Source organism: Dromaius novaehollandiae, chromosome 5 (genome assembly GCF_036370855.1).
Source record: "Dromaius novaehollandiae isolate bDroNov1 chromosome 5, bDroNov1.hap1, whole genome shotgun sequence".
Taxonomy (NCBI): Eukaryota; Metazoa; Chordata; class Aves; order Casuariiformes; family Dromaiidae; genus Dromaius; species Dromaius novaehollandiae.
This window is the reverse complement of record NC_088102.1, coordinates 67,269,576-67,282,849: the sequence shown is the minus strand read 5'-3', so window position 1 is coordinate 67,282,849 and position 13,274 is coordinate 67,269,576. Positions and strand designations below refer to the sequence as shown.

The 13,274-nt window shown below is 39.8% G+C and overlaps 1 protein-coding gene across 3 annotated transcripts in view; it reads right to left on the bottom strand.

Moving 5' to 3' along the window:
• Positions 1-13,274, bottom strand: part of MOB2 (MOB kinase activator 2) — a 117,548-nt gene that overhangs the window by 32,088 nt on the left and 72,186 nt on the right. The window lies entirely within an intron of this gene.

The window sequence follows — 13,274 nt, the reverse complement described above, 5'->3', positions numbered from 1 at the left end:
TGTCTTGGAGAAAACAGTGTCCTTCCCATTTTAGGTACATCTCCAACACGAGCTGAACTCAAGGGACAGTTCAGCAGAGAGAAACCGCCAGGGTCTCCAGTTAGTTTACCAAACTGGCATCTCCCCCTTGTGAACAGAAGGCCAACTGTGGTCTCTAATTAAATCTAGCACAGAACATGCCATGCTGCTGTCAGCTGAACGGCATTATTTGCTTCAGGTGGTCGAAGTGGACTGGAACGCAGCTGCTATTTGCACAGACCTAAGCAAACCAAAAAACTACAGCCACAGAGCCTTCTTGGAGAAATAACGTGTGACTCTCCGTCCCAGTGCCCCTACGCAGACAACAGTGTTTTTCACTTATGCACTGCCTTCTAAGTCAAACATCCGAGTCAGATCCACAAAATATTAGTTAGGCCTCCACATCCTCGTGAAGTGGGAGGTATTTTTACTCCCACTTTCCAAGCAATCCATTCAAGACAGGTTTTCAATGACTCTGCTGATACCACACAGGAAGCCTGTGGCAGACGGGAGCAGCCTGGCTTTCCACTTTGCAATCCTGCACTCTGTGCAGATCATCCAAACCTCTGAAAAATCTGATGCCCGCTCCATCTTTTTCCCCAAATAAGAACAACTTGTCACAGTAACGCGAGCAAGCCACAGTCCTGGCAGACAATGGCAGGACACCTGCCAAGAGGGAAGTTGTGCTTTTCTTTGTTCACCAATGAAATCTGCACAGAGAATTTTGTTAAAAATCTGTCCTGAAAACAACAAGCATGCGAGATAAAGCAGCTTAAGCTTTAACGAAGCTCTGTCTGTCCAGGATAAATTAAAGAAAAATCCAGGGGTCAAACCAAAATAAGCACAGCTCTGAGGTAAATGTTACAGTTGTATTAAGAAAGCTGGCCTCTGTGTGACTCTGACAGCTAAACATTTCTTCTTCAGAGACGGAGGTTTCAGTGACCTTACATGGGGGCCCAAGATTACGATCTGCTGTTAGGACTGGCAGATAAACCAAAATCAAACTTGTAAACCTGCCTATCGTTTTACTTTGACCTAGATAAACGACTCATATCTCTATTCTGTTAGCTTCTGGATCAAACTGACGCTTTCCTGTCTCTTCAGCCATATGTCTTCACGGCACCTTTTCTAGCCTTTCCTCCGTCTAAGTATTCCTCTATTCAAGCAGTATATCCCCCTTTTGGATTGACTGCATGCTACAGCTTACCTGTATTACTGGATTTTATTTAATTTGTGGGAGAAAACAATATCTCAAGGTCAACTTTAAATGCTCCAAAATCATAAAGATGAAACTTGAGGTTATTATAGGAAGCACACTTAAGCACGTATGCTTTTATTTATATGGCATCAATGTACAGTAACTTAAAACATATGGATTCTCGTATTTGAAAGCGAAAGATTTAGAGCGTATGTGCAGACATAAATGGGTTTACTTGAAAGCTGTCGTATCCAGAAAGAGCAGTCCTCTATCCAAAAAAGCAATGTATTTATTTGAACACAGCCACAATCTCTAGTTGTGCATATTCCTAAGGATGCACACCTGCATTTCCTCAAGGCTCTGTCTCAAAGATACCTGATACTCTGGCTATTTACATCAATAGGTTCCTTCTTTTTTATCTGCCACCTCAACATCCTCTGCACGTAACAACTGCCGAATCCAACCTTATATTTAAGTGTGTTTCAATACCGGCAAAGGGCCTCTTACCATCCCTTACCACCAGTCAAGCTTCAAAGGTCACTGGATTGTATACTGAAATCATCAAGAAAATTTTAACAGAAGTATCTGGGCATGGGCCTACAGATTCAACAGTATGCTTTATGACAGTGGCAGTTTAACAGACAGTTTTACAGTAAAATATCACCACCGCCATACACAATGAATTGACAGCGGCATAGAGTAAGGACACAAAACAATACAGCAGGAAGAGCAGAGGCCGGTTTCCCACCATTTACACATAAATATATATGCTTACACAACAGCAATGGAATGTTTTCTACGTGATCCCAGCCGCTATCAGGACCAGGGAGCGCTTTGTGATCAATACCATCTAAACTCGGACTTCTTGTTAGTGCCTAAGCCGACCAGCAAGCCGAGGAACGACATTTAGAAATATTATGAATAATGCTTTGTATTTATAAACACTGTATAAGCAGCAGTTGCTCAATTACTTACGCATTTGCCCCATTTAGGGTTCCATAAAAGTTAAGTGTAAAGCAGCCACCACAGAGATGCATGCCAGTATCCAGAGGTTTGGAAAAGAAAGCAAGTCATATTAACCAGACAAGCAAACAGTGTCAAGGAAAAAAAAAATCACAACCATTATTTTGATTAAAGTACAACTCGGCATTGAGTTATAAGAAATGAGGCCTCGTAACGTCAGATTGTAAAGTTCTGCTTTAAATTAAACTGAAATTTATTGCGTGTCCCTGCCTGACATACAGCATTTCAATTTTGCTAGCTAATTGGCCCTTTTGTCTGACTTTAGCCTTGCTACTACCTAGCCAAGCAACCTTTCCAATCACCTCACAGTGCATCCCCAGTTCTCTGGGCCAAATGCTCAAAAATTAGCAAGGAAAACGCTTTATCATTTAGCTTGCCTCTAAGCAATATTTACACAGAGACTGCATTCGCTCTCCATTCTGTCATCGTCACACAGCAGCAAGGATGCCAAGAGAAGCTACACTGTAATAGACCACAGAGACATGGATTTTGGACAGAAGACAGACTAAGGTCAAAGTCAACTCAGTCTTAAAAGGCAGTATGGAGGTGGTGGCAGTGGAAGGGGGAATGAGAGATTTCAAGGGCATGCTTTCAGCTCCTGTCTTGAAATAGCAGAAGAAATCACTCTTCCTGACCACACAAAGTGTTATGATAAAAGCTTTATCAACAGTAGCCACACACATTTCAGAAAGCTAGTGCATAAAAGATTGAGCTTAAAAGAAGCACATTCTTAAGTGACAAGGTGCCTACATTTGCTGCTTTTGCAAAAGATGTGGTAGCAATGCAAGTCAGTGCCTTGAGTATATCATCCTGCAACCACCTTCTCTGGCTTCATCAGTACTGTGAGTCTTTTTCTGCAACAGGCAGAGAAAAGAATTGGTACAAAATATACTCACCAGAGCAAAATACCTCAAAATATCATTGATGCATTACAAGGAGCTCCTAAGGATTTATATTTTGGCATTTTGGAAGGGATACACAAAATAAGAAGAATTCAGAGTTCAGATCAACAAAAATGACTAGAAAAAAGGAAAAAGAAAAAAGAAAGGAAAGTGAACACTGCTGAATGTACCAAACAGAAAAATCGTGATCTCAAAGGTATTGTAATTCTGGCATGTGTGTAGGCACATCTATTGTATTGAAATCCCCTCAAATGTCAAGTTATGCCAGGTTCATCAAGAAGCATATATGGATGAGAGTTTAAGAACATTAATGTATTGAAGGAAATAGCAATAATAGCAGCTCAGAGGGACATACTCAACTCTACCAGCATTGAAAAGTACCCAAGAACCATTAAGTGAGGACACGATGCTCAAACTCTGCAATGGAGAAGTGCTGTGAAAGAGAGGACATTATTTTTTTGTTATCTGCATTCTTATCAGTCCTCCTGAGTTATCCTATCTTGAGTGACAGAAGTCACTCTGCAAAACATGCTGTCGGGACACTTGTTTTCTGAGTGTATATTCCACGGGGCTTTGTGCTGTAGTAAGCAGCTTCTCAATCAGCGAATTACGGGGGTATTGGAGAGAAAAATCAGATTCAGACCTTAGTCTGTAGCATCACTGAAAACTTCTCACTGTTTGAAAAAATAATTCCTATTTTTAAAAGTTATTAATCTGACTCCTGGGCAAGTTCCAATATTACTGCATTGTCTAATGTCTCCCCTGCTCTGAAGCTGCTGTATACTGTTACATAGCACTCCATTTTCAGTGACAGATTAGGCAATCCCTACACTGTACGCTTCTTACATAGTTCACTCCAAAATAATAAAACATCACAATGACGCAGCTCAAGAAGCAGAGAGTTTTCCGCTTATTAGTTCTGCAAAGCACTGTGCTTGGCAATACTATATACAGGAGAAATAAACTGGAAAATATTTGCAGAGAAGCAGCTCAAATCTATCACCCTCACAAAACTATCTTCCATACACAAAGTTGCAGCAAAAGCCTAGCAATAGCTCTGGATGACACTGAAATTCAAGTGACAGACACGACCTGTCTTAGAGAGGAAGATATCTCTTTCCTTTTCTTTCAGTGGGGGAGAAGGAGAGAAGAAAACATAAACAAGATTTGCCGTCGAAGCTAATGTACCTATCATTCGGAGGGCTCAAAAGGGTGTCTGTAGAGATGCACATCTCTCAGATCCAGTCAGAGGAAAAAGTCTTATTAAATAGAGTACCTGCTGATATGCTGTATGGGTGCTCATAGCATACTGTAAAAAGTGAGACGGTTAATTTATACGATTATAGACACTGTTAGTTCCTTCCTAGAGATAGCACAGGTGAGAATTTCATCTCAGATTTTACCATTCCTTTTATTTTCTTGCCCTAATTTTGAAGCTCAGATAGGCTGTACACCAGGGAAGCATTAGTGCTATACACATTTGATACAGAAAAGCTAAAATGAAAGACTCCTTTTCCTTCTCTTCCCCAAACAGGCTGGACCTCAAGCTTCATATAAAGGGGCAAAACCTCTAAAACTTGGCTGGGAAATTCTCCCCAGGGATTTTTTAACATATTCAGAACTACTCGCTACACATACACAGAACTCTCTGTGTAAGTTTTACAACACAACTACTGTTTTCACAGACTTACATAAATATGGCATGGAAAACAACCCCCTAATTGCAAATTGGCACGAAATTCTAGACGAAGGAGTAAAAGGTGTAATCAGCACAGGAAAGGAGGGTATCTGCGTCAGCACTGCTATTGGTCAAGACTATCTGTACTTGGGTGGGAAAGGCGCAGAAGGAAACGGGGAAGATGCTGGGAGTGAACTCGATGAGTTTTCCCAGACAGCTGGAGAGCCACTGAGGAAATACAGGTTTGTCTCTTTTGGTGTTAGGACTGGCTTTATTTCAGGACAGCAAATGGTTTTATCTGGTAATGTCATATTGAGATGACAGCATGAGGGGAAAAACAATTCACGAAACAAGCATGGAATTTATTCTAGGAGATTTTTCTCCAGGCATGCCTTATAACATACGAAACGCATAGCTTACGTTATGTAAGATTAAACAGTGGAAACTATTCATCGTAATTCCTGGCACTTACAGAACAATCTCTTGGATACAGCTTCTAAGGAGCAGGACCACAAAATCCAGAAAATTGACTTGGTTCGCACCCAGACGAATGCACATTAGCATTCCCCATACAATTCAAAATAGGCATACTACATCCTGGCTAATTTTTAGTTTGTAATACCTAGCAGGCCCAGCACGGATCAGAGCTAGAGGAGGCCAATAACAGCTTCTGCCATGTAAATCATGCCATAAAGTACTTAACTTAAAATCTGAAACTGTTCAGAACTAGGAAACAGATGAAAAATTCCCAGCTCAGCCTTGCAAAGCTGTGTAACTACTGTTTGCATTGCAGCAGATGAGCCAAGAGGAGGGGCCATTTTACAACTCTGAAGTAAAACCTGTTTGGTCAGTGTGCATGTAAAGGCATGTGTCAGAGGGACACAGAGCTACAAGACATTAACAAGTAATTCGTCACAGAGACTCACCTTTACATTCAAGTTAGAAGGCTGCATTTCAAACAGTCTTGAAAAAAGCAGCATGAAGATCTTGTCTTTGAGGAATCATCAAACCCAATATGCTGCTGATTAAGCATTTACAGCCATTAAAAAAAATTAGCAGCCCTTTGTCAGCATGTTAAAATAATGCTTGTGAATTTCTTGCCAAAACCCTGACATTTTATAGGACAATTCATGACACACTTGTAGCTGACATGGTACGTACAAAAAAACCCGCAGTGTTCTTACAGCAGCACTGCCTCGGGCCTGCGGTACACGTGTTCCAGCTTTGCCTGCATGAGAACTCGGTTGCACGTGCAACGCACACTTCGGTAGGCATGGCCCTCAAAACTGCACAGCAGAAATGAACTTCTTGTTATTTTTTTTTAACTAATTACCAAAATATATAGCCACTTTTCATGCTTTGATTTTCTGATATAGAAAATAGTTTACATGCATTCAGTAACCCATTTGATTTAAATCTCACACTTGGAGGCTGTAAAACTTCAGGTACCTTACAAAACTTAATGTCATCAAATGATCTAATGATGAACCTATTCCCACAGCTCAGAACACAGGTTTGAACAAAAAGTAGCAGGATAAGACAACTCCAGATTAAGACTACCATACACTTTTCAATGTTCAGGCACTACACTAACATGCTGGAAGCACACTAGCCGAACACGATAAGAAGACGGTAGATTAAAAAAATGCACACCTAGGATTGTTATTTTTGTATCATATTCATTGTTTCTAAATACCATTTCTTCAAAAGCCAAGTTAAGCCAGCCACTGAGTGAATTCATGCCAGTGACAAAAAAATCATAAGAAACAACCAAAAAAATAAAACATATGGACACTATCACTTCTCTATGCAAAAATAATATAAAACATTCATGTAAAGTGAATTTATCTCAAACTATCAGAAGCTTCCTTTTTAGGCTCAGAATATGTGAAAGTAATTTAAAAACTAGAAAATTACAGAGGCCATAAGAAGGCCTACTTACAGAATTGCCTTCCAAATTATGGCTGGATTATCACTTTCAGGGAAAAAAAAATATTTTTTATCACAGTGACATGTGCTTGCACTGCTGTAAACCCTGGTTAAGAGGTAATCATGGATTAAACACACTAAACATAAAAGTAAACACAGTAAAAAAGAGAGAAAAAAAGAGAAACACAGTAAAATAAAGGAAGCTTCTAAGAACCCAAATCTCATCGGACCAAGAAAAAAAAAAAAAAAGGAAGAAAGCACATTGGATGGGTACTGAATTTAGAGACCATCTTAAACCAAGTAGAGAGAAAAAAAGACATGTATAAAAATAACATCATTAAGTATAGATCTGACTTTGAACAACACTGCTGTATATACAGCTTTTGCGATGCTGTCTTGCCTAAAATCTTTGTTCTTTCTACAGTTTTGTTGTTTGGCTAGATTTATACCTCTTCTCTCATGGTCTATTACAGTTCCCAAATGGATGTTTATTTACCAGGGAAACAAAGCAGAGCCATGGCTGACAGAAGAGTTTCACTGTTCTGGTTAGACAAGATTGCCATTTAACATGTTTTTGTAATGCAGCAGGAAAATTAGCCTTGCCGACTTTCAAGCAGAGAAAAAGTCACACTGAAGGCACTGGACTGAAAATGAGGGGCATAGTTAACTACTGTCTGCCAAGAAATTCTGCATGATCTTCACTAAATGACAGTCTCCAGTCTAATTCCACACCCACAAAATTAAGTTATTATAATATATTTTTGCATGCTTTGTTTTTGTATACTTTAAGTTACTTGCTTTCAGGACTACGTTCGTAACAATATGTACAGAGGCTAGGATAAGTGGGTGAAAATATCATACTATTGTAATTCCTACCTAGCAACTGAGAAATACTGTTACCATTGTAATTACCATGAAATGGAGAAAAGCTATTTACATACATGATCATAATCACACACAGACAGGAGAAAGCGTTTTGTCAAAGAAAAGAAAGGGGATTAAGGAAGGGTTTCAGATTATTGAAAAAAAGGATAGTGGCACAGGTTTCAAGAAAAACTGAACATGGTAAAGACATCGTGTTTAAATGCTAAATAAAAATTGCTTTGTGAGTAGGAAAAAGCCCTGAAATTGAATTGCTACTGCTAGGATGTATGGGCAGGCGAGAGCCCTATACGTTGTGCTAAAAGCAGAGGGGGAGCAGGACTCCAGAATTCTGAAGGTCCGACTCTGCCACTAACTTCCTCTGACGTGTGAGTAAAAGCATTTGAGCCTCGATATCCTCTTTAAAGCAGAGATAAATATATATCAAATTTTATCTAAATTCAAGTGGTACACATCAGCTGAAGTATTTTAGTAATTTTTAGGTTTCTTTCTGGGCAGGTGAAAGAGAACACTAGAACATGTATTCATCCTTCACCTGGAGCTACTTCTGCACTTTGAAGGTGCATTATATGCACCAGGCAACTACTCTCCAATACACAGTAAGTGAACTTTTCTCTCTCTTTGGACGTACTGATCTAAAAATGACTTGAAACTAGGAAAAATACATTGTGTTCCACTATGCAAATAGCAACTTTCCTGTATAATTATAGTACATTTTGCTGAGAATTGCATCATGACCAGGATACTACGAAGACGACAAACATTTAACCACTATTCTTAGTATGTTAGAATATTTTTCCCACATTATATAACCACATACACACCCACATATGAGCAGCACCATCAACTTTTTCATTGTTTTTACTTCAGTAAAGGAACAGTTAGCTTTCACTTCACTAGCTTTACTTTTATTGTTTTAAAACAGATAGTAACTTTTCTCCTTCATCTTTCATTACTGTTTTTCCCTTGTCTTTACCACAGTTGTCTTAACTATCTGGAAGAGGAGACCATAAAATAGGAATAAAAAATTGGCATTCTGATTCCAAAATATCCTTAAAATTTCAGTAAAATAATTAACTTTGAAATGGGTACTCAACAGAACAGGGAATTTTCCAGGAGTTTCTCCTGATGTTTTCATAAAGTGGATAGGTACACATCTGCCAAAAGAAGAAACAGGATGTTTTTCTGTTTTGCACCGGTTAACCAGAAGTCCTGGGAACAAAACACAGCAGACTCCTGAAGATACCACCTGTGCTGCATGAGCTCTTCCATATGTTGGCCGGAAGTATGAAACATACAGAATCCTTCTGAACAAATGCAGCCCTGTATCATCTTACTTATACCCACAACTCTGTGAGGAGTCAGCCAGCTCAGGGTAACCACACCTGAGCAGTAGCCACATTAAAAAAAAAAAAGACACAGAACAACTAAGAAATTAAATACTCAAAAGCTAACCTTGGTATATTGATTTGCACTCCATATTGAAAGTTCTGATTATACTTCACAATCCAGTTAAGGATTCAGTTCCAGTCTTCCCAATCCAACCAAGCTGTTAGGTATGTATCCAAGGTACCAATCAGCTTCAGAAGAATTTATGCACATGTTTAAGTGCTATATTAAACTGGAAATGAAAAACTTTGGATCCTAACCTCTCTGAGAATCAAGTTCAATATGATGCAGTTTTCTCAAAGGGGTGAGGACATGGAATTAAAGCTCTACAGGTTTGAAGAAAATCTTACTTTGCTTCCCAATGCATGTTCTATATTTATACAATGAAAACACGGACAATCAAATACAAAAGTTTCTCAAGAACCTTGCTTTTATCATAAACAAGTACCAGTTGTTGCTTTTAATATGACAACATTCAAAACACTTTGCTAGTGCTGCTTTTGAAAGTAACATAATATTGTATTCCGCAAATTAGGCTTTGTTTTGTTTGTATATCTAAGCGTGCATGCGTATTCAGAACCTGGTCATAGCTACACTGCTAGCCCTACTACTATCATACCTGTTCACTAGCTGTTCTCGTACAGAATAGTTTCCTGGTTGCCTTTCTCCTGACCAAATTTATAAAGAAACTAGTTGAAGGTCAATTAAAATTCCACCTAACTGATGCCAGTATCTGTATCTATCACAGTTTAGATTCATGCCACAATATAAAATAGAAATAATACCATTGGTAAGTGAAGCCCTGCCACCAGTCAGCTGAACACAGTGGCTGACATCCATTGCCCTGTAATGCTGGATCTCTCAACAACAACCAGCATCGCAGACCATGAAATCCCTCTGCTCTGCCTAAGGGAGGAAGGAAGGCCTGGGGGGCTAACGAAGACGGTCTGCTTCCTACACTGCAAGTCCTTCAGCAACCAAATCTCCGTAGATACGATTTTACCCTTCTAAGCAGCCAATTCAGAAGGAATAAATTGGTATGGATTCAATTGTTAGCAACATGCAGATAAGTGTACAGCTCCTCTTATCTTTCACCTCATATGACTACTTGCCTTCACTCATAATAGTCTGTTAGGGGATCGCGGTTTTAAAGACAAATATGCAACAGTTATCACATCTTAAAATGTAAATGGAGACAAGCATTTGTCAGGTAGGTACAATCAGCATTGCACACACCCTCCTGGGGCTGACTTCATCTGTTTTAACATTGTAGATAAACTAAATAGTCGCATCTCCACTATAGTTTTTACAGCTTATGTATTTTAATTATTTCATAATGAGCACACGTTTTTTTGATCAGAGAAGATACTCTGTCCATACGAATACAGCGTGCTAGCAAAGAGTGGCTGTGACTGTAGACACTGCACTTCCTATAAAAGCTGTGCTCTGCACATGCATGTTAAAGTCACCCCTCACCCATGCCTCTGTGCTAGCTGTCCAAGCAAAACAAGCTATACTGGTTAAAAAAAAAAAAAAAAAAAAAAAAAAAGCCCGTAACTGTGCTCAAGTTTTTTCTACTGCAGGTATACTCTCAAAAATCCTCTTCATATGATACCAACAAATGCCAGAAGACATTTGGAGCACAGACAAAGCACACATTGGTAACACCCAACTTCTCCAGCAGATGATTCATACGCATTTCCTCCAGTGGCACACTGGGATCATGTACCACAGGACCTACCTGACACTTGCCTGAAAAGCCTGATTTACTGGGTGTATGTTAACCAAACACGCTGCACGTGCAGGGGACAGTGCAGCCATCTACCTGCTCTTTGGGACCCATGGGAAGGTAGCAGCCAAGAGAGGGTGGCTGCCGCTGACAGAGCAACTCCCGAGGGGCTGCAGGGGAAGCAGAGGCAATTAGGTGCTTGTCGCAAAACAAACCGCTCGACCCAGGGTGCCCCACCACCGCGCCGTGCACCAGCGCACCACAGCAACCAGAGCGGGAGGCTTTAGGGCCAAAACAAGCCTTCAGCTCTTGTCCGTCTCCCATCTGGTTACCCTGGCAGTGAAGCCAAAGCTGAACTGGCTAAAGCACACCTTCCAGAAAGGCATCTGGTTTTCACTTGTATATCTGACAGCAAAGAAAAATCAGGGTTTTTTTCTTTTTAGTAATTTGTTTCAGTGGCTGATCACATCCATTGTTACAATGCACCTCCTTTGACTATCTGAGAACGCCTAGCTTTAACATCAAATTATTGCTCCAATTATGATTGTTACCCTTTCTCTGTCAGATGACAGCTTTTTTTCTTTCTTTTTCTGAACTTTATTAGCTGGATATCATTTTCACCTTTCGACCTTCTGAGAAATTAAAAAAAAAAGTCTCTTTATGCCTCATTACAAGTAATCTTTTTTTCAGTCTTTAAATACTGTGGCTCTTTTCTGTATCTCCAATTTAGAAGGGATCCAAGTGCCTGCTCGAGAAAATGTAAGCATGACTGATCAAAAGATTTGAAGCTATTTTCCAAATCTTAGTAGGGATGAACAAGCACACAGAACTTTATCTGGATCTTCAATTCCCCAACAGATTAAAGGAACAGTACTTCATTTAATAACGTTGAAAGGTTAAAAATATTTTCTCTTTACATTTCTAAATCTAACTTTCAGAAATTCAGAGACTATTTCCATCCTAAGACAAGAAGAAGAATGCTAGTACTCTTATTTGAGCAGGGAAAGAAAAAACTATAAAATCATCCAATTACTTATATTCTCCAGACAGAAGGGCTATAAATGTAATACGGCCTTTGTTTTATAAATACTTAATCTGCTTGGTAACAATTAAGATCATTTCATCCCACAAAGGTTGTGCTACCTTTGATTAAAAACCTCAAAGAGGAAATAACTTTTTTCTTGAAACCCATTTTCTTTGCTTTCTTAGGTACAAACACAGGGAAAAAAGACGCTGCACTGCGTTCATTCAAAATTAGGTTGTAGGAAACAAATGGAGAGCGCATGGCAAAAATTTCATGTCCTCTTCCACATAAAATTAGCTCTCCTTTATTGCTGCGTTGCTTCCACTACCTTCAATACCCTTCGGCCAAGTACGCTATTGATTCAAGTCAAACTATCTGACCCAAGGGACTGGATGGAAGGGAGAGGGGAAGATGATACAGCCTAAACCTTGAATGAGTGCAGCTCATCACCTGCTAACATGACCATCAGCGTGGAATGCTCGGCAGGGCCACTGCACTGCCTGCTGCCTCCCAAGCCTTCCTCCTGCTCCTCCCTTATGCTCAGGAAAAGGGGATGGCATTCTCCCATCGCTTGCAAGGAACATATTCAGACAGCAGCAGTGAAAAAGCTAAAACAAGCTGTGCCCCCGCTAGTGCCATGACAGTGCCATTCGCCTCACTTCAGCCATTCAGCTTCTAATGTACAGAACTCAACAAAGAAAATACATCCACACCTGGATTCATTGAAAACATTACCCACCCTCACCCTCTCCACAAACACACTCCACATACTTCAAGGGTTGTTGAGTTGTCTGCTGGATGAGAAACAAAAGGCTTAACAGACTGCCATTATGCAAGTCAGAACTTGCACATCTTCTCCCAGCTTCAACATGCTGTACCTCTACTAACAGCGAAAGCTGCAGTATAACTTCTTTGGTGCTTCATTTCCTGCCCCATTTCCATTCAAGATAATCAACTTCCAACAAAACTTAAAAGCCCATGCTCTCTCACCACGCAACAAAAAAAAAAAAAAGAAAAACAGATTATCCTCCTGCGCAGTACACATCTGCTTTTGTACCGTAACTTCTATTTAGCAGATTGTTGTTTAAGAAAAACAGCCTGGCAACGAGAAACAGATCAGCAGCTTGGCGTTTGTTCTGCTTTCGTAACCTTTTGCCAGTGGCCTTGCATTTCAATGAAAGCAACAAACATCTGCTCTGCGCAAATATAATTATTACAGAATCCAAAAGCTGCAATGTTGTTCAGGTATTAGTGGATGGACACAGAGAAATCAAACTAAATTTGCATTCAGCTACTCTTTTTGAAACTTTTAACTGAAATTTTCACTTTCTAAAAACCCTGCTGAACTATGTTTCATTACACTGTTTATACTGGACTAATATTTAATTAGTCCTTATGTGGTCAACCGTAGGGCCACTGAACCTCCTTAACAGAGTTCTTCAGTAGTCTCCGAATACAAAATGCTTATTAGGCTCTCTCCTGAAACACTCCAAGAGCATCTT